Consider the following 19,486-nt stretch of genomic DNA (forward strand, 5'->3'; position numbering starts at 1 on the left):
TCTAGGTATTTTTTTATTTCCTCTTTGATTTCTTCAGTGATCTCTTGGTTATTTAGTAACGTATTGTTTAGCCTCCATGTGTTTGTGCTTTTTACGTTTTTTCCCCTGTAATTCATTTGTAATCTCATAGCATTGTGGTCAGAAAAGATGCTCGATATGATTTCAATTTTCTTAAGTTTACTGAGGCTTGATTTGTGACTCAAGATGTGATCTATCCTGGAGAGTGTTCCATGCGCACTTGAGAAGAACGTGTAATCTGCTGTTTTTGGTTGGAATGTCCTATAAATATCAATTAAATCTATCTGGTCTATTGTGTCCTTTAAAGCTTCTGTTTCCTTATTTATTTTCATTTTGGATAATCTGTCCATTGGTGTAAGTGAGGTGTTAAAGTCTCCCACTATTATTGTATTACTGTCGATTTCCTCTTTTATAGCTGTTAGCAGTTGCCTTATGTATTGAGGTGCTCCTATGTTGGGTGCATATATATTTATAATTGTTATATCTTCTTCTTGGATTGATCCCTTGATCATTATGTAGTGTCCTTCCTTGTCTCTTGTAACATTCTTTATTTTAAAGTCTATTTTATCTGATATGAGTATAGCTACTCCAGCTTTCTTTTGATTTCCATTTGCATGGACTATCTTTTTCCATCCCCTCACTTTCAGTCTGTATGTGTCCCTAGGTCTGAAGTGGGTCTCTTGTAGACAGCATATATATGGGTCTTGTTTTTGTATCCATTCAGCGAGCCTGTGTCTTTTGGTTGGACCATTTAATCCATGCACGTTTAAGGTAATTATCGATATGTATGTTCCTATGACCATTTTCTTAATTGTTTTGGGTTTGTTTTTGTAGGTCCTTTTCTTCTCTTGTGTTTCCCACTTAGAGAAGTTCCTTTAGCATTTGTTGTAGAGTTGGTTTGGTGATGCTGAATTCTCTTAGCTTTTGCTTGTCTGTAAAGCTTTTGATTTCTCCATCAAATCTAAATGAGATCCTTGCCAGGTAGAGTAATCTTGGTTGTAGGTTCTTCCCTTTCATCACTTTAAGTATATCATGCCACTCCCTTATGGCTTGTAGATTTGCTGCTGAGAAATCAGCTGTTAACCTTATGGGAGTTCCCTTGTATGTTATTTGTCGTTTTTCCCTTGCTGCTTTCAATAATTTTTCTTTGTTTTTAATTTTTGCCCATTTGATTACTATGTGTCTCGGCGTGTTTCTCCTTGGGTTTATCCTGTATGGGACTCGCTGCGCTTCCTAGAGTTGGGTGGCTATTTCCTTTCCCCTGTTAGGGAGGTTTTCGACTATCATCTCTTCAAATATTTTCTCTGGTCCTTTCTCTCTCTCTTCTCCTTCTGGGACCCCTATAATGTGAATGTTGTTTCGTTTAACGTTGTCCCAGAGGTCTCTTAGGCTGTCTTCATTTCTTTTCATTCTTTTTTCTTTAGTCTGTTCCGCAGTAGTGAATTCCACCATTCTGTCTTCCAGGTCACTTATCCGTTCTTCTGCCTCAGTTATTCTGCTATTGATTCCTTCTAGTGTAGTTTTCATTTCAGTTATTGTATTGTTCATCTCTGTTTGTTTGTTCTTTAATTCTTCTAGGTCTTTGTTAAACATTTCTTGCATCTTCTCGATCTTTTCCTCCATTCTTATTCCGAGGTCCTGGATCATCTTCACTATCATTATTCTGAAATCTTTTTCTGGAAGGTTGCCTATCTCCACTTCATTGAGTTGTTTTTCTGGGGTTTTATCTTGTTCCTGCATCTGGTATATAGCCCTCTGCCTTTTCATCTTGTCTATCTTTCTGTGAATGTGGTTTTTGTTCCAGAGGCTGCAGGATTGTAGTTTTTCTTGCTTCTGCTGTCTACCCTCTGGTCGTTGAGGCTATCTAAGAGGCTTTATGGGAGGCTCTCGTGGTGGATAGAGCTGACTGTTGCTGTGGTGGTTGGAGCTCAGTTGGCAGGTGAATTCTTAACCACCGTTCCACCAGGGAAGTCCCTTATCTGTTTCTTGAATGTTTGGGAGCAGTTCCTAGGAATGCTGCCTTGGTCCCATGCTTTTGTTGAGGATGATTTATAACTGCTGATTCAATGTCTCTTTGTGGTTACAGGACCATTGCATTTTCTAATTTTCCTTGAGTAGATTGAGGGCTGAAACTCCCTGGGCCAAAGATTCTCCCCTTCCTCCCCAATGGATATAAGGGTTATAGCTGGTGGCACTAGAGCTTGCCTTTGTTTTACTCAGAACTCAGTATCCTTGTGCTCCTGGGTAGAGCCCTTATTTGAGATAAAGTCAGGGAGGTTGGTGGTTCTCTCTTCTTCCCATATGTCCCACCCAAGTGGCCCTGGAGAGGGTTGGGTCAGGCTGTAAACCCACAATTTTCTCAGAGATCACTGGAGTGGACTCAGATTTTTGAAGGTCTCACAGACAGTTATGAACCTCCTGAAAATGTTGTTCATCTAGAGGCGCCATCCTTATATCCTCCCAGTAAGGGAGTTCTCAGATACACCCAAGAATGTCCAGGGAGTTCAGGCTCAACGAACCAGCCTCCTCCATGCCTCTCTGCCTCCTTCTCTGCCCTGATCCCCACCCCCATCCCACAAGGCAAAAGCCTCAGAATGCCACTCTCCCTGCGTTTTAAGGCTCTTATCTGGGAGATACATGCATTTCCCTTGACTCTAGGTCCTGCTATCACTGAGTTTGGGGGAAACTGGAAGGGATCATGGCTGAGGGGGCAGTGCCAAAATGGAGAAGGATGGCAAAGCATTTTAGATGGATCTGCCTCTGAGAGTTTGGTGGAGGGTATATCAGGAGTGGGGAGCTGCTAAAGGATCCCTGGGCACCACCTGCCATGTCATGCTGTCCGGGCAGCTACTTTTTCTAAGCATCTTCACTGGATGCCACCACCCAGTTCAGTGTGGAATCACTGCTAACAAGTACTCCTGGAGCTCATTCCACCGTCCTCTGCTGTAAGTAAAACCCATTTCCTCGTGTTCAGAGCTTGGTGCCAAGAGAAAATAGCCAGTCATATATTAATTAATTAATCCAATAATTAATTCTGTCATTCAGCAAAAAATGTTTTTTAAATACATCTCAAGTAGAAAAGCATAGCTTCCGAAAGCTCACTGTTCAATTTCTCTTGGGCCTTGCCTCATTTTTTTCAGCATAGGAGTGGGGACAAGAGAACATACAGACATTCCTGGCATTCCCCCTCTCCTCGTTGGCCTCCACCATATGTCATGTGAGATCTTGGGAGTTTAGGATGGCACCAGCATTACACGTTCCCTCCTTCAGAGTGTCCTTGTTATTCCCAGCTGTCGCCCAGGCCAATAGGAAACTGACAATGCCAGGCAGCCAGGACCCCAGGCTTAGCTGATGATACCCTCTTAGTCCTCCCACCCCCTCAGCACCTTCATTTCTTGGAGACCACACTCCAAGAAAGGACACTGAAAGGGCAAACTGAGAAGGGGAGGCATCTGGAGGAAAAGGGCAGAAGGACTCAGTGCCCATAACTTCCATCATCACTACAGCTTGCCCTTGGCCTTCCTCTGAAGCAGAACAGCTGGGGTACTGAGGAGCCAGACCAGTCTAAACCAGCCCAGAGCACAGGCCCTTGGTCTTGTTTTTCCTAAGCTCCTTCCTAGCATTAAATTTAAGAGTGTTGTGCTGTAGCAATAGATCACATGACCTTATTTGGACCCCTGTAAGGATGGAAACCTCCACCCTATTCTTTTTTTTTTTTTTTTTTTTTAAGATATTCGCCATGTATTTCTTCTTTAGGTCTTTTTTTTTAATTTATTTTTTTTTATATTTATTTTTGGCTGTGTTGGGTCTTTGTTTCTGTGCGAGGGCTTTCTCTAGTTGCGGCAAGCGGGGGCCACTCTTCATCACGGTGCGCAGGCCTCTCACTATCGCGGCCTCTCGTTGTGGAGCACAGGCTCCAGACGTGCAGGCTCAGTAGTTGTGGCTCACGGGCCCAGTTGCTCCGTGGCATGTGGGATCTTCCCAGACCAGGGCTCGAACCCGTGTCCCCTGCATTGGCAGGCAGATTCTCAACCACTGTGCCACCAGGGAAGTCCTACCCTATTCATTTTTAAAGTTAGCTCTCAATTTGCCAGATATGGCTTTTCTGTGTCCATGGTTAAGTCTTGGGCTGCCTTCCAGTGTACAACCCAATGCTCCTTCACTCAGCCCTGCCCCACAGAAAGACAGACTTCGAATATGAGGGGCTCAGACCCTGTAACATGAGCCAGGGCAGGACTTGAAGTTAGACATCTGGGACCCATAAAGTCAAAGTACAGAGAGGTTGTCACCCTATCCTATTCCTACCACAATCACCCAGACTCAAAAGTGACTTGATAAGGAAGAAAGTATACTAGTCTTTTATCTCTGCCTCCCTGTGTGGCCTTGGGCAAGTTGCTTCTTATCCTGAGTCCTCAGCTTCCTGCCGTACAGTGGGTGGGTTGGATTTACTGGCCACAGCCAGCCACAACCAACCACTGAACACCTCTTCCCAGGAAACAGGAAAGCAAGGGAGGGCCAGAGCCTCCCTTTGACTTAAGTATTGCCCCTTTACCCTGCTCTCCCAACTGAAAGGCCCCTTTTAGTATAAATCTTGAGCTGAATGTTGGGGGCTTGCTCTGCGGCTCTCTCCTCCACACACACACACACGCACACACACACACACACACACACACACAGGAAACTTGTGCTTTCTTAGCTAAGCAAAGGGAGTTGCAACACTGGGATGGAGAATCTTATATTACCCTCCTGCCAGGTGTGTCTTTACACATTTCTCAGGGCCTCCATCTCCACTAGCAGACCTCAGCCAGGCCTTCCTTGCCCTCTCATCTGCCCACATCTGCAGGAGCAGCCACAGAGCGAAAGCCAGCCGGCAGCTGAGCATGATGTTCTGGCTGTGTTCCAGAGCATCCTTGGAGTGATTCAGAGGTCACTGGCCTTTGGAGGACATCCAGACCTCCACTCCCCAGGGGTGGAGAGATCTCTTAGCACACCAGTCCTCAAATGCCTTGAAACAATCTCTTTCCAATCCTTTAATCCAGTAGGTTGGAGCCATTTTCTATTAAGAGACAGTGAACTCAGTGGAAAAAAACAACAACCAAGGGTCATATAATCATATAAAATTACTTAATTTAGGTGTGGATGCTGCTGCTGAGTTTTAACTTAGAGGAGGTGTATAAGCATTAAACACACCTGATTGTAAAAGGAAGACAAAACTATACAGAATAAGCAAATTTTAAAATATGTCTTTAATCCAAATTTTGGGCAGTTGCAATATGACTTGAAATAATGTGAAGGAGAGCAAAAGTAAGAAATTTATGCTGGGAGAAAAGAAAGAAAGATAAAAAGATAAGAAAAAAGGTGAAGGAGAGAGAAAAGTCAGGGAGAAAGAAAGAGATGAAATTAGGAGAGAGCGAGGAAGGCTTATTAGGACAATTGCTAACTTGTCATCCTCTGGGCTTCATGCTCCTGGTCATCCCTAACCTTGTAATGCTTGTTTTTAAGTTATTATGTGGATTATAGGTTACCACTTATACAGAGTCAACATGATAGGTGCCTATTTCTATTATATCATTTAATCTTCACAAGAGCTCTAAAAATGAGATATTTTACAAATGAAGAAACTAAGACCCAGAAAAGATGCCCAAGTTCACACACCACTAATAATTAGAATCAGAACTAAAATTCGTACCTTGTTCCAAACCTCTAAATGCCACACCATCTCTTATTGGCTATCTCACCATTGCCTCACTACTGAACACTTGTTCCCCATGACCCAGCCACTCTTTCCTTCCTTCCACTCCTTGCGCCCATTAAACTCATTCCATCTCTCTCCCCACCTTCCCCAACCTCAAAGCTTTGTGTTTCCCCCTTCACAGACTGCTCATACACAGACCTTTCCATGGTCACCTGTGCTCATCCTTCTGGTCTTTCCTTAAGTGTCACTTCTTCAGAGAGCCCTTTCAAACACTTCCCAGTCACATTATCACATCACCCTGACTTATTTTTTTTTTATCATGGCACTTACCACTACTTGATGTTTTCCTTGCTTATCATCTGTTTTTCTGGGCTAGAACAGAATCTCCACATGAGCAAGAACTTATCAGTCTTCTTACTATATCTCCAGCATCTAACACTATTTCTGGCACATAGTAGATGCTTAATAACTGTTTGTTGAATGAATGTATGGGTGAATGAATGGATGGATGGATGAACAAACTGCTCTTTATCCCTTTACGGACTCTGTTCTTAGCATAGAGGTGCATTTTTCCCAGAGAACCAATAAAGTCAAGTCCTAGGTTGCATTCTCCACATCAGTTTCGGTTCCCCCCTACAACTTTAATCAAAACTCATCCATTCCACAAGCCTGTCCAAGCTCTTTGCTGAGACTGTGGATGGAGATAAATGATATTTGGACCCCAGACTCAAAGTTTGATCTCCTGGAGTTTATAGAGTCTAGAAGGGGCAATAAACATGCCCATGAAGTATTATAGTTCAAGATTAAATGAGCCATAAGCAGTGAAAAATGAACAAACTAAACATGTTCAAAGGAAGAAGAAATCTTTGGTTGGGTGATTTTGGTGAGGGCTTTAACAGATAGAGGTGCCAGCACTGAGACTGAGCCTTGAATGTGGGTTCAGATCTTCCTCAATCTCAGAGGCAGAGCATTACCCAGGCAAGGACTGAGTGCCAGGATCCCAAGGGCACGTCCAGACTGACTGATCATGGCACACAGGAAGGAGGCAGCATGAGACAAGGACAGAAGGAGAGGTTGGGGCCAGATTGTGCAGGTTCATGGACTGAACATAGCCATGGGAGAATTAGCCATGGGGGCACCTTGACTCAGGCAGCAAAGTGAACAAGTGCAGCCCAGCCCCCTGCACTCAGCAGCAGATGGGAGGAGGGAGGATGGTCAGTGGAGGGTCCTCACCTGCAGTCATGAGGGGGCTGACCTGGCTTCTCTCTGAGAAGCTCAGGGAGACAGGTTTCTCTCTTTTCTTCAAACAGTATGAAAAACAAGTTGGTCAACACACATGATTTCTCAACAGCAGGAAATTAAGCAACAGTTTTTGAGACAACATCCTGCCTTGATAGAGGGCAAGCCTCCAGGCTGTGGTCATTTTGCTCTGAAGTTAATCCTGTTTTTGAAAACAGTTCTCCTCCTAAGGGTGCTAGCCTGTCTGGGAAGGGGTGGAGACCTGGGGGACTGGAGACAGGGATGGAAACGAAGAACGAGCAGGGCTCTGTGGTGTTGGCATGGACAGTGGGCATTCTGGTGGAGGAAGACCAGGGCGTGGAGGGTGGAAGAGAGGTGAAGCTGGGTTCAAGGAGACTCAAGGAGTCTCAAGGGAGATCTACCAGATCTGGAATAATTCCAAGCCTCTGCATCCTTTGTCTTCATCTTCTGGGGGCCCATGGCCCCTCCCATAGACTCGGCCATACCCCCAGTTTCAGAGACCTGAGACCAACAGCCCCTTCTCCTGGGTTCATCTCTAAACTACTTTACCACATTGTACTGGAGTTATCAGCTCATACACTTGTTCCTACACACTGTGAGCTCCTTGAGGACAAAGGCCTTGTCCTACTCCCCTGGTGTCCCCAGCATCTGTGGCATATGCAGCCAAGCCTGTAGGCTTGATAAATGTTTGGTTGAATGAAATAGTTGCAGCTGCACCTTCTTGGTCTCCTCCACCTCCACCTGATCTCTAAATGTCAGTATCCCTCAGGGTTTGAACAGGGGCCTTCTGCCCTTCTATCCCTAGATGATCTCATCCATTCCCATGGCTTTAAATGGCAACTTTAAGCTAATGACTCCCATACTTATACTGGGGAGCTCCAGTCCCAGGCTCCCCTCTGAGCTCCAGACACATATCCACAAGCCTTCTTGCTATCTCTACTCAGATGAAGTGTAAACAGTTCATCTTTACTATGCCTGAAATAGAACCCCTTACTCTAGAGCCTATCGTTACCCCAAGTGTTCCTCTCTATAAAAAATTACCACAATCCTCTCTAAGTTGCTAAAAGTAGAAGCCCAGTGTGGTTCCTGATTCTTCCTTTTCCCTCATCCCTTTACATCAGTAAGTTTGTTACTTTTCCTCCAATAAATGTCTAGAATCTTCTCACTTATCTCCATCTCCATCCTCACCAGCCTGGTCCAGGCCACTATATCTCTTGCCTGGACCTCTTTAATAGCTATTTATGTTCTCACCTCTTCCCGCTCAATATCTATTCTCTACAGAGCAGCAAGAGTGACTTTTTAAAACAAAAATCCTATCATGTACCTCCTTGCTTAAACATTCAGTGGCATCTGATTACACATAGAGCAAAACCCCTCCATGGTTTACAAGGGCACCCTGACCCAGACCTTCTTCTCTCTCCACTGGGCCCCCTGCCTCTCTCCCCCTTGGTTCAGTCTACTCTAGCCACACTGGCCTTCTCTTGCATATTTTTTTAAATGCCCAAAGCTGTTTCTCACCTCTGGGACTTTGCATATGGTGTTCTCTACCTAGATCACTTTCCCACCTCTTGGCATGTCTAACTTCCTATCCCTCAGATTTCAGCTTAAGCTCACCTCCCCAGAGAGGCTTCCCTGGCCATCCAAACTAAAGTAAGTCCCTCCATCTGCTCGTCACCGCCCCCACCCCCAGCTTAGCCCAGGATTTGGTCCCTAACAGGGACTCAGCAGATACTTCCTGAAAGGATGGATAGCTGCAGCCCTGGGTCCCAGCTCCTGTGAGTTCTTTTCTTCCTCCTTCCACACCACCAGGGATTCAGCACCCTCCCCTCATTTTTACACTTTCTCAAAACTGCCCACACAAGCACCGTACTGTGGGGTTTTTTTCTTCTCCAAATTTAGCTGCACAATTGGACAAAGACTCCTTTGCTACCTGCTTCCTTGCTGTCACCTTCAGTTTCAGGTTTAAAAGCTAGTCACTGCAAGGGAAGAGTGGAGAGAATGGAAAATCACCAACAGGGAGAAGTGGCAGAGTCCAGGGCCTGACGCAGCTCCTGTGGACATGGTGGTGTTCTATAGTTAGCTCCTGACTGCCCTTCTTGGCAAGATCTTTCCAGTTTCTAGGACAGTCCCGACTCCCACCATTCTGTTCTAGTGTCTGACTATGCACCATGAGTTTTCTTACCATATGGTTGCTCTACCCTTCTCTTCCTGCTCTTCTCCCATGACAACAACCTTTCTTAAATCACCCCCACACTCAATAGTTCAAAGATCATGGTCTGGTTCAAGCCCTTGAGCTCTGCCACATAAAATCTCTGTGACTTTGGGCAAATTACTTATCTTCTTCAAGCCTCAGTTTGCTCATCTGTAAAATAGGATAAGAACAATACCTCCATTCCAGGAACTGCCAAAGCGGTGACTGGCATAATACGCGTCAAGCATTTGGAACCCATAAAAAGTGCCCTCTTCCCCCTCAGGATGGATAAATGGTGTAACAGACTCTTAGGCTCTAGTAAACAATTTAGTGTTTTAACCAAATAGTGTACACATGAAACTGATATGGTATTGGATGACTGGTACATTGGATGACTGGTACATTCTTGTGGCCTGAATGGTGAGCCAGGTCACGTTTGTAGGGCAGGATCTCGGTCTCCGTGAGGAGGGAAGGGAAGAGGAGTTGGCTTGGGACTAAGGGCTGCACTTAAGTGGGGAAAGGGCAAATCTTTATTGGAAATCAGAGCTCATAAGACTGGTCTTAGGCAGACAGGAGAGGGTCACCCATCTCTTGGGCCTGGTTCTCTTGGTCCCAGCTTGGAAGCAGGGGTGCATCCCTGAAAATGGGTTGTGAGATAGCCCCCTTCCTGTGGGATCAAGGCGAAAGCATAGCTGGGAGGTCTCCTCCTCTGGTGTCCATCTCTCAGTGTGCACTTCCCTTTGATACCCTGGAACCTTCCCTAAAGTCTTATTTGAATGCCGTGGCTCAGAGTCAGCTCTGCAGAGGGAAGGTGTGCCACCTCCTGGGCTAGAGTATTTATTAAGGGACAACCAGTGTCCCCAAGGCCACATTGGCGATAGCCTCTCAAGGGGAAGGTGCATCTTGGTGAATCCTGGGGACGGAGTAGGGATCACGTGGTCTAGTTGCCACTCCCATGTAGGAATTCTTCTTCCAGTGCCAACTCGGGCAGTCCTGCCTGAAGTTTTTTTTATTAAGGGAGCCGAAATATCCCTTTCAACATTCCAGAGGTATTCATTTCATACCGTGAAGGTTTCACCTCCCCAAGGCCGCCACTTTGAAGGAGAACTTTCACTTTCAGGAATGGCCTCACAGTCCCTGAGCTCAGGTCTGCTTTAAGCTGTGCCTGGTGAAACAAAACTGAAGTCTGGGCTCTAGGGCAGGCTCTGCCACAGCAGCTGAATGAGCTGGAAATGTCACGTACTCTCAGCTTCCTTGTTGCCAGATGGAGAAAACAACCTCTGTGTTAGTTTCCTACTGCTTCTGTAACAAATTACCACGAACCCTAGTGGTTTAAGACAACACATATTTATTCTCTTACAGTTCTGGAGGTACGAAATCCAAAATAAGTTTTATGGGGCTAAAATCAAGGTGTCAGCAGGGTTGCATTTCTTCTAGAGGCTCCAGGGTGGAATCCATTTTCTTTCCTTTTTCTCCTTCAAGGAGCCACCTGCATCCCTTGGCCTGTGGCCCCTTCCTCCATCTTCAAAGCCAATCACTCCAACCTCTGCTTCCATCATCACATCCCCTTTTCTGTGTCTGAAGGACTCTTGTGATTATATCAGACCCACCCAGATAATCCAGAGTAATCTCCCCATCTCAAGATTCTTGACTTAGACACATCTTCAAAGACATTTTTTTCATGTAAGGTACTGTATTCTCAGGTTTAAGAATCAGGATGTGGGTAACTTTGGGAAACCAGTATTCTGTCTTCCATAATCTTCTTACTATATAAGCTGTTATTTTCAAACCTCATCCATTTCCCAGGCTCCAGAAGCTTCTTATCTCATCTCAGTTCAAAAGGTCTGGCTTAAGATTCCCTAAGAATGGAGGATCTGTAGATTCTTCTAGTTGCCTGTTTTAGTGTTGAAAGCCCTTGAAGGAATCATCTCTGGCTATGGTATAAGAGATCCATATAGCTCTGACCAAGTGCTCCGCAAATTCAGTACTTAGTGGCAGAGCCACAGAAACATTTCAAATGCAGAAGATGGAAATTCTATGGAAGAGCCAGAAATTAAGGTGGGGAGTGGAGAAGGAAGGTAACTAGCATCTGCTGAGCATCTGCTATGCACCCAGCCCTTACATACAAATCTCTCATTTAATCCTGGGGAGAAACTGAGCCTCAAACGTAGGGAGGTGGCAGAGCTGAATGAGAGTGAAAGGGTTCTTTCTGAGTTGTCCTCAGCGCAGCGTGGGGTTGGGGGGTCACTAGAGCCCTGGTTTTATATTTTACCGGCATTTCTTTTCTCTTGGCATTATAAGCAATCCCAATGAGAAGACCATTGGTTATGGTGAAAATGCCTATATTTAGACAGGTTAGAGCTATACATTTGTAGATGAGAATTAGAGCTTACAGAGGAGAGAGAGGAACATTAACTCCTACTTACCTCTGGATATTCAAATGGAGAGGAATTGGGGGAGAATGCCCTACTGGATGGGAGATTAAGATTGTCATCTGGACAGGAAGGGAGGCCCAGCGAAGAATCACTGAAACCACCTCTGTATTCACTTTGTAGATGAGTGCAAAATATCCCTCAAAGCAGTGGCTTGAAATCACCACCATTATCATCCAAAGACATTTGTCAGAGACTTTGGTCCTCGAGCTAAAGACAGCTGTTGAGAGTCATAACCCTGCACAGATACGCCGGTGAAGTCCGGCAGATGTTGACACAATCCCTGCCCTCAGATCTGAGATGGAAAGGAGGAGAGAGCCCCTACCTTCAGGGAGAGCCATCTGTGGCATTTGGGAAAGAGACAGCCTCTTCCCTCAGAGAGTTCCCAGTCTGAGAGGAAAGCTATAACCCACAGGCACTAAACACACCACTACAGAGGCAAGTGTTCCCAAACCCACATGGTTCAATGGTTGTAAAGCCAGAGACAGAGGAAAGAGCCATTAGATGTTAGCTTGGTTAAAGAGGGAAGGTTCTAGGAGGATCATGAGTTTGGAAGCAGGGAGAGGAAAACTGAAGTAGGGAGTTGGCACCAGAGTGCTGAAGTTGGGAGAGGAGCTTACCATCTGAGAGGCCTGTAAAGGCAAGAGAGGCGAGAGCTAGCCAGCTGAGGCCTTGGATGGGGAATCACCTGGATCAACTGGAGTCATCATCACTTCTTTAACAAGATGGATCCTATAGAAGAAGAAACACGCCCTTGGATGAGTGAAGACTGCTGGCCCCAAGTTCTCGAGTGGTTTCTCACCTGGCTTTCTCTTCCCAGGCCACTTCTCAGAGAACACAGACCCACAGGGAGCCACTGCTCCCTTACAGAGGACCCCCTCACACCCCCAGCATGGCCATCCCATCTGTCCGGGGAGAGATGGTGCCTGGGTCACTTCCCATCCAGTCTACTTACCCAGAAACTGATTTCAGGTCAGCCAAGGAGACCTAGTACAACCACCTGTCCATTACCTTCATGTGGCTTCTCCAGAGAGACCATGGTTTTCATGATCCTATGAGGGACCATCAACAACCAACAAATGTGTTGAGCGCTGAAGAAACAAAAGTTGACACTTCCCTGTTTCCAAAATGACTAAGCACTCACATGCCAGGAAAAGGGGGAAAACAAACCAACAGCGTTGGCCTAACAGGTTCAGGTTCCCCAAATAATAAGTCTTGAATATTCCTCAGAAACTTGGACTCCCTAACAAAAACAATTTGATCCCTGAGTTTTGCTATGCTGAAATGTGAGGATATGATGTGAATATGATGATTATGTAAGAAAGTTGCTGTTTTCCACCATGAATAGACTAATATAAACATGGTCATCCTGGCCATTAAAAATGATTTCCTTTAAATACTTGTGCTTCGTATTTGGCCAGCCAGTTGTCTGAAGACCAATTCATTCACAGACTTCACAAGTGAGTGTTTTCTTCCCTTTTCTAAATGCTTTGGTCTCTGGTCCTCCTTTGACAACTTATTCCTAGAGGTTCCACCAATGATGTCAACAGACACATGGAACCTACAGAGTCCCTCTGAGGGGACTCTCTAGTCACCCTCCCCTGACACCTCTGGGGACTCTCATTTGAGGTGATGGAGCTAAATCCGATTCTTAGTCAATTTTGCTTCTGGCTCTGATGGAGCACAGCAAGTTGTGCCCACACTAGTGGCAGCAGGAATGGTACATGATCTGGCCATTAAGTGATTTCTGTCAGGGGGCAATAGATGGTGTTTCTGGAATCTGATTCCCTGGTAGTCTTTTGGGGGAAAATATGTTTTCCTGAGGATTCTAATATTTCCTGGCATTTGAGAATACAGAATTGAAAAAGGGTTTTTGTTTTTTGGTTTTTTTTGGTTTTGGTGGTTCTATGACTATTGATAGAATTGTCTGTGTTGATGTGTTTAATGTTGGTGCCAATGTGGATTCTGTTAACTCAGAGCCTCCTTCCTCATCCCAAAGTTCTGGCTTTTAAAGTATATAACTCATTATGGTCCCAATAGCTACTAATAGCTACAAAGGTGAAATTCCTATACCTAAGATTAAAGGAAACAAATCAGCTTTCTTTAATTTCTCTAAAAAATTAAATGATTCAAAAATTAATGTCTCTTCAGAAACTTGTATACAAGATTAAAAAAAGGATGTGGACATTAGAAGAGAGAGAGCTTAGCCTGCTGAATTCAGAAGGAAATCCCCCAATTACTCAGATTTTCAACAGTGATACTTCCCCCCCAAAAAGAACTAATGGTGCTTAATTATATGTTTTAATGGATCACCTTTTAGGTTTTTCTTAGGTGATCCTTTTAGTTCTTCCAACTTGTACAAGAGTTGATAAAATTATCTACTTTATAAATATGAAAAAATTTTGAGCAAACAAATTGATATAGTTAAACTTCTGGAGGGAGTTAATAAATCAGATTATAAGGTTTTATTTATTTATTTTTAAGTTATTTATTTATTTATTGGCTGTGTTGTGTCTTCGTTGCTGCACGCAGGCTTTCTCTAGTTGTGGCGAGTGGGGGCTACTCTTCCTTGCGGTGTGTGGACTTCTCATTGCGGTGGCTTCTCTTGCTGTGGAGCACCGGCTCTAGGGGTGCAGGCTTCAGTAGCTGCAGCACACAGCCTCAGTAGTTGCGGCACACGGGCTCAGTAATTGTGGCGCACGGGCTTAGATGCTCCACAGCATGTGGAATCTTCCCGGACCAGGGATACAATCCATGTCCCCTGCATTGGCAGGCGGATTCCTAACTACTGCGCCACCAGGGAAGTCCCAATTATAAGGTTTTAAAATCTAGTAGAGCAAGCTCATGTTCCAAACGTCTTTTTTCTAAAAACAATACTATCATATCAAGCACTTACACAAATGTAAAGAATCCAAAGATTTCTAAAATATTTTCTACTTGCATGCTTTAAATCTGTTGACTCTTTCAGATTTTTTTTCCCCTAAAACTGTAATTCAGGGGGAAAAAGAAAAAAAAAGGGTTTTGACTCTGGGCTTAATTAATGACCTTTGTTTCTAGGTTACAAAATAAGAAACAAAAGTATTACTGTTAAATAAGGTGAACGTTTTAACATCTAATATATAATTGTATAAGAAGAAAAATCTGTATAGTATTCTCATCAAGATGATTCTTTGGAAAAATTAAACTGGTTTAATAATTTTGGCTTAAAACACCTCTATGCCTTCTCCCTGATTTTACCACCATTTAAAAACAATGCAGGCACAGTATTCTAGTTTGTAACTCTTGTGATTATTTTCTCGTGAAAAATCCAATTATTTTGGATTGCCTAAATTTCTTCTACTGTTTTTTTCTGGTCATATAAACTAACATCAATTTATTTAAGATTATAAAATTGCAAAATAAAGAGTTCAGCTAAATAGATGATAATAAGTAATATCTTTGTAAAAGGAGATTATTTTATGTAATGCTAAAAGATCACATAGACTTGATGTGCCAACTTAAATTGTAATTTCTAGACCCTTAGTTAACTTTATGACCTTAAACTAATACTGTATTAATTTGAATTAGTAATAATCTCTGGATACTCAAACAACAAATTTAAAAATACTCCTACTGTTATTCAATGCATCCTAACATAGCCAACAGTAACAAGTTGGAAGCTTATGTAAATGCTTTTGGGTTATGTTAATGTACACATTGAGTTTTTAAGAAAAGTACAAAATGTCTGGGCCAGTAGGGAGATGTGTATGCAAGATAATGGATGTGTTTTTGTTTATCAAAGGAAAAAAAGGAATAACTTTATCTTAAACTGAAAATGTTCTTGCTGTGTCAAAACATAAAAGAAGATAAAAGAGACAAATCTGAGGTTGTTTCATAAGCTTAGATGGTCTGAGGGGAAGTAAACTTTATTTTCTTGTGTTTAAAATAGCTACAAATAATGAGTTTGAAAAGCATAATTATATATGTTAGATTTTTAAATGCAGTTAGACCAATGTTAATTAATTTACTCATTAGTATTGAGTTCTTTACTGAGATTTTTCTGCCCATTTATATAATCAATTTAACCTATTCCGAAACAACAGAAGTCTCTTTTTATCATTAATATATTCTGTTAATATTAATTCTCTGTTCTTTTGGCATGTTTTTACATTTTAACAAAGATTCCTTCTTTTTGAAAAAGTTAATATTTCTAATAATTATTACTACCTATATCTGAGTGTTTTTTAAAAACATTGTTTATTTCTTGCCTTTAAATACTTCGATGTAGGTTCATATCTTGTATCCTCTGACAACTCTTTCGAATTTTATCTTGCTCAAATTCAAGCCCCTTATTCAGAATTGTAAAACTGTTAGGATGTCTTTTTTACCAGACTATTTATGGGTTTTTTTAGATGGCCATGGGTAACACATGAATTTATTTTTTACCGTATAAAAGGTGAGATATGAAAAATAGTTATATTTGACATTCTCCAGATGATTGATTAGCTCAACACAGTTGTTAGAGCCATCCTTTTCATTCCTGCTTATCAAAAAGAAACATTCAGCTTTTTAGGGTTAAGTATTTATAAGTAAAATGTATTAATTTAACCATTTCAGTGATTCCATTGAGAGTAATCATACTCACATTTCACTTTGAAAAGAAACATTCTGATGTTCATGTACAAAAACTAACACAATAATTGCCAACACATCTATTTATTTTAGGTTTTGTCCCTAGGTTTAAATATCCTTGTCAACTGGTGACATTCTTACTTTATGGCATAAAATAAAGGCCCTGGAGATTTGCTAGTATCCTCACTCTCTCACACAAATTGATTGCATATCATACTTGAATTAAAAAGGCTCTACATTCCTACAATCTGTTGATTAACCAGAACCATTTAATCTTCTTATTACAGATGATAGTTAATTAATCATAATTACAGATTATTTTTCCTGGCATCTACTAAAGGCCCCTGCTACAAGCTAAAGATCAGGAATTCAGTCTTCTGAAAGAAATAACAAAGGAACATCAATTTAAAAAAAACTGAACCTGGTACTCTTTTTTTAAAAAATTAATTATTTATTTTATTTATTTTTGGCTGTGTCGGGTCTTAATTGCGGCATGCAGGATCTTCATTGAGGCCTGCAAGACCTTGCGACGTGCAGGCTCTTCGTTGTGGTACGCGGGCTTCTCTCTAGCTGTGGCATACAGGCTCCAGGGCAAGTGGGCTCTGTAGTTGTGGTGCGCGGGTTCCAGGGCCCGTGGGCTCTCTAGTTGAGGCTCCGAGCTCAGCAGTTTTGGCACACAGGCTTAGCTGCCACGCAGCCTGTGGAAACTTATTTCCTGGACCAGGGATCAAACCTGCGTCCCCTGCATTGTAAAGGCGGATTCTTTACCACTGGACCACCAGGGAAGTCCCTGAACCTGGTATTCTTGACTTGGATACGATAGGATACACTCATGGGTACAGACCTCCCTAAATAAGTGGACATCATTACCATGGATCTGTTAGACTGAACCAAGTGACTGAGTCAGAATTCCTAGAGTGGTTTTGGTCTAGATTTGAACAGGGGTCAGCAAACTATGGCCCTCGGGACAAATCCAACTAGCTGTCTGATTTTGTAAACGTTTTATTGGAACACAGCCATGCTCATTGAGTCACTATTATCTATGGCTGCTTTCCTACTACAACAGCAGGATTGAGTGGTTGCAAACAGAGTATGCAACTGATCTAAAAGCATACAACTTTGTAGAAGTAGACTACCTAACCCCAGATCAATAAAATAAAAATTAATTACCTACAGCTAAGTGGACTAAATGAACTGATTTCATATGATTAACATTTATATTAATTGACATAAGAAAAAAAACTCCTTTTTTAAAAATATATTTCTTATCCTCCACTTAGAATATACCTAAAATTTTTTAAATAATATATTTTATTTAACCCAGTATATCCATAATATCATTTCAACATGTAATCAATGTAAAAAATATTAGAGATATTTTAAATTCTCTATCTTCAATTTTATTTTAAATGCAGTGTTTATTTTTATACTTACAGCCCATTGAATCACGTTTTTTATAACATTTTTTAAAAATTTATTTATTTATTAATTTATTTATTTTTGGTTGCGTTGGGTCTTCGTTGCTGCGCGCCAGCTTTTCTCTAGTTGTGGAGAGCAGGGGCTACTCTTCCTTGAGGTGCTCGGGATTCTCATGGCAGTGGCTTCTCTTGTTGCAGAGCATGGGCTCTAGGAGCACGGGCTTCAGTAGTTGTGGCAATAGGCTCAGTAGTTGTGGCTTGCGGGCTCTAGAGCGCAGGCTCAGTACTTGTGGCACACAGGCTTAGCTGCTCCACGGCATGTGGGATCTTCCTGGACCAGGACTCAAACCCGTGTCTCCTGCATTGGCAGGCGGATTCTTAACCACTGTGCCACCAGGGAAGACTTGAATCACATTTTGAATGCCATTTTGTTCCAAATGAACTTTTAAATTTCAAAAGGAAAAAAATATTCCATGAGTGATCCTAATATAGATTATAAGCTAATGTATCATTAGGACAGTTCAAAAAGAACAATTTTGTAAATGTTAATGACATGTATTGATTGGACTTATCTACAGAAAAATGATAACACAGGTTAAATAATATGGAAAGTGCCTTTACTAAGTTCCTATATACTTTTTTTTTTCTTTTCTTGTGATGTCTTTTTTTTTTTAACATCTTTATTGGAGTATAATTGCTTTACAATATTGTGTTAGTTTCTGCTGTATAACAAACTGAATCAGCTATATGTATACATATATCCCCATATTCCCTCCGTCTTGCTTCTCCCTCCCACCCTCCCTATCCCACCCCTCTAGGTGGTCACAAAGCACCAAGGTGATCTCCCTGTGCTATGCAGCTGTTTCCCACTAGCGATCTATTTTACATTTGGTAGTGTATATATGCCAAGTCTACTCTTTCACTTCATCCCAGCTTACCCTTTCCCCTCCCCGTGTCCTCAATCCATTCTCTACGTCTGCATCTTTATTCTTGTCCTGCCCCTAGGTTCATCAGAACCATTTTTTAGATTCCATATATATGTGCTAGCATACAATATTTGTTTTACTCTTTCTGACTTACTTCAGACTGTATGACAGATCTAGGTACCACCTTACTACAAATAGCTCAATTTCGTTTCTTTTTATGGCTGAGTAATATTCCATTGTATATATGTGCCACGTCTTCTTTATCCATTCATCTGTCAATGGACACTTACGTTGCTTCCATGTCCTGGCTATTGTAAATAGTGCTGCATTGAACATTGTGGTACATGACTCTTTTTGAATTATGGTTTTCGCAGGGTATATGCCCAGTAGTGGGATTGCTGGGTCATATGGTAGTTCTATTTGTAGTTTTTTAAGGAACCTCCATACTGTTCTCCATAGTGGCTGTATCAATTTACATTCCCACCAACAGTGCAAGAGGGTTCCCTTTTCTCCACACCCTCTCCAGCATTTATTGTTTGTAGATTTTTTGTTGATGGCCATGCTGACTCGTGTGAGGTGATACCTCATTGTAGTTTTGATTTGTGACACTGAGCATCCATTCATGTGTTTGTTGGCAATCTGTATATCTTCTTTGGAGAAATGTCTATTTAGACCTTATGCCATTTTTGGATTGGATGGTTTGCTTTTTTGATATTGAGCTGCATGAGATGCTTGTATATTTTGAGGATTAATTCTTTGACTGTTGCTGCATTTGCAAATATTTTCTCCCATTCTGAGGGTTGTCTTTTCGTGTTGTTTATGGTTACCTTTGCTGTGCAAAAGCTTTTAAGTTTCATTAGGTCCCATTTGTTTATTTTTGTTTTAATTTCTATTTCTCGAGGAGGTGGATCAAAAAGGATCTTGCTGTGATTTAT

This window comes from Balaenoptera physalus (assembly GCF_965194825.1).
Source record: "Balaenoptera physalus genome assembly, chromosome: 1".
Taxonomy (NCBI): domain Eukaryota; kingdom Metazoa; phylum Chordata; class Mammalia; order Artiodactyla; family Balaenopteridae; genus Balaenoptera; species Balaenoptera physalus.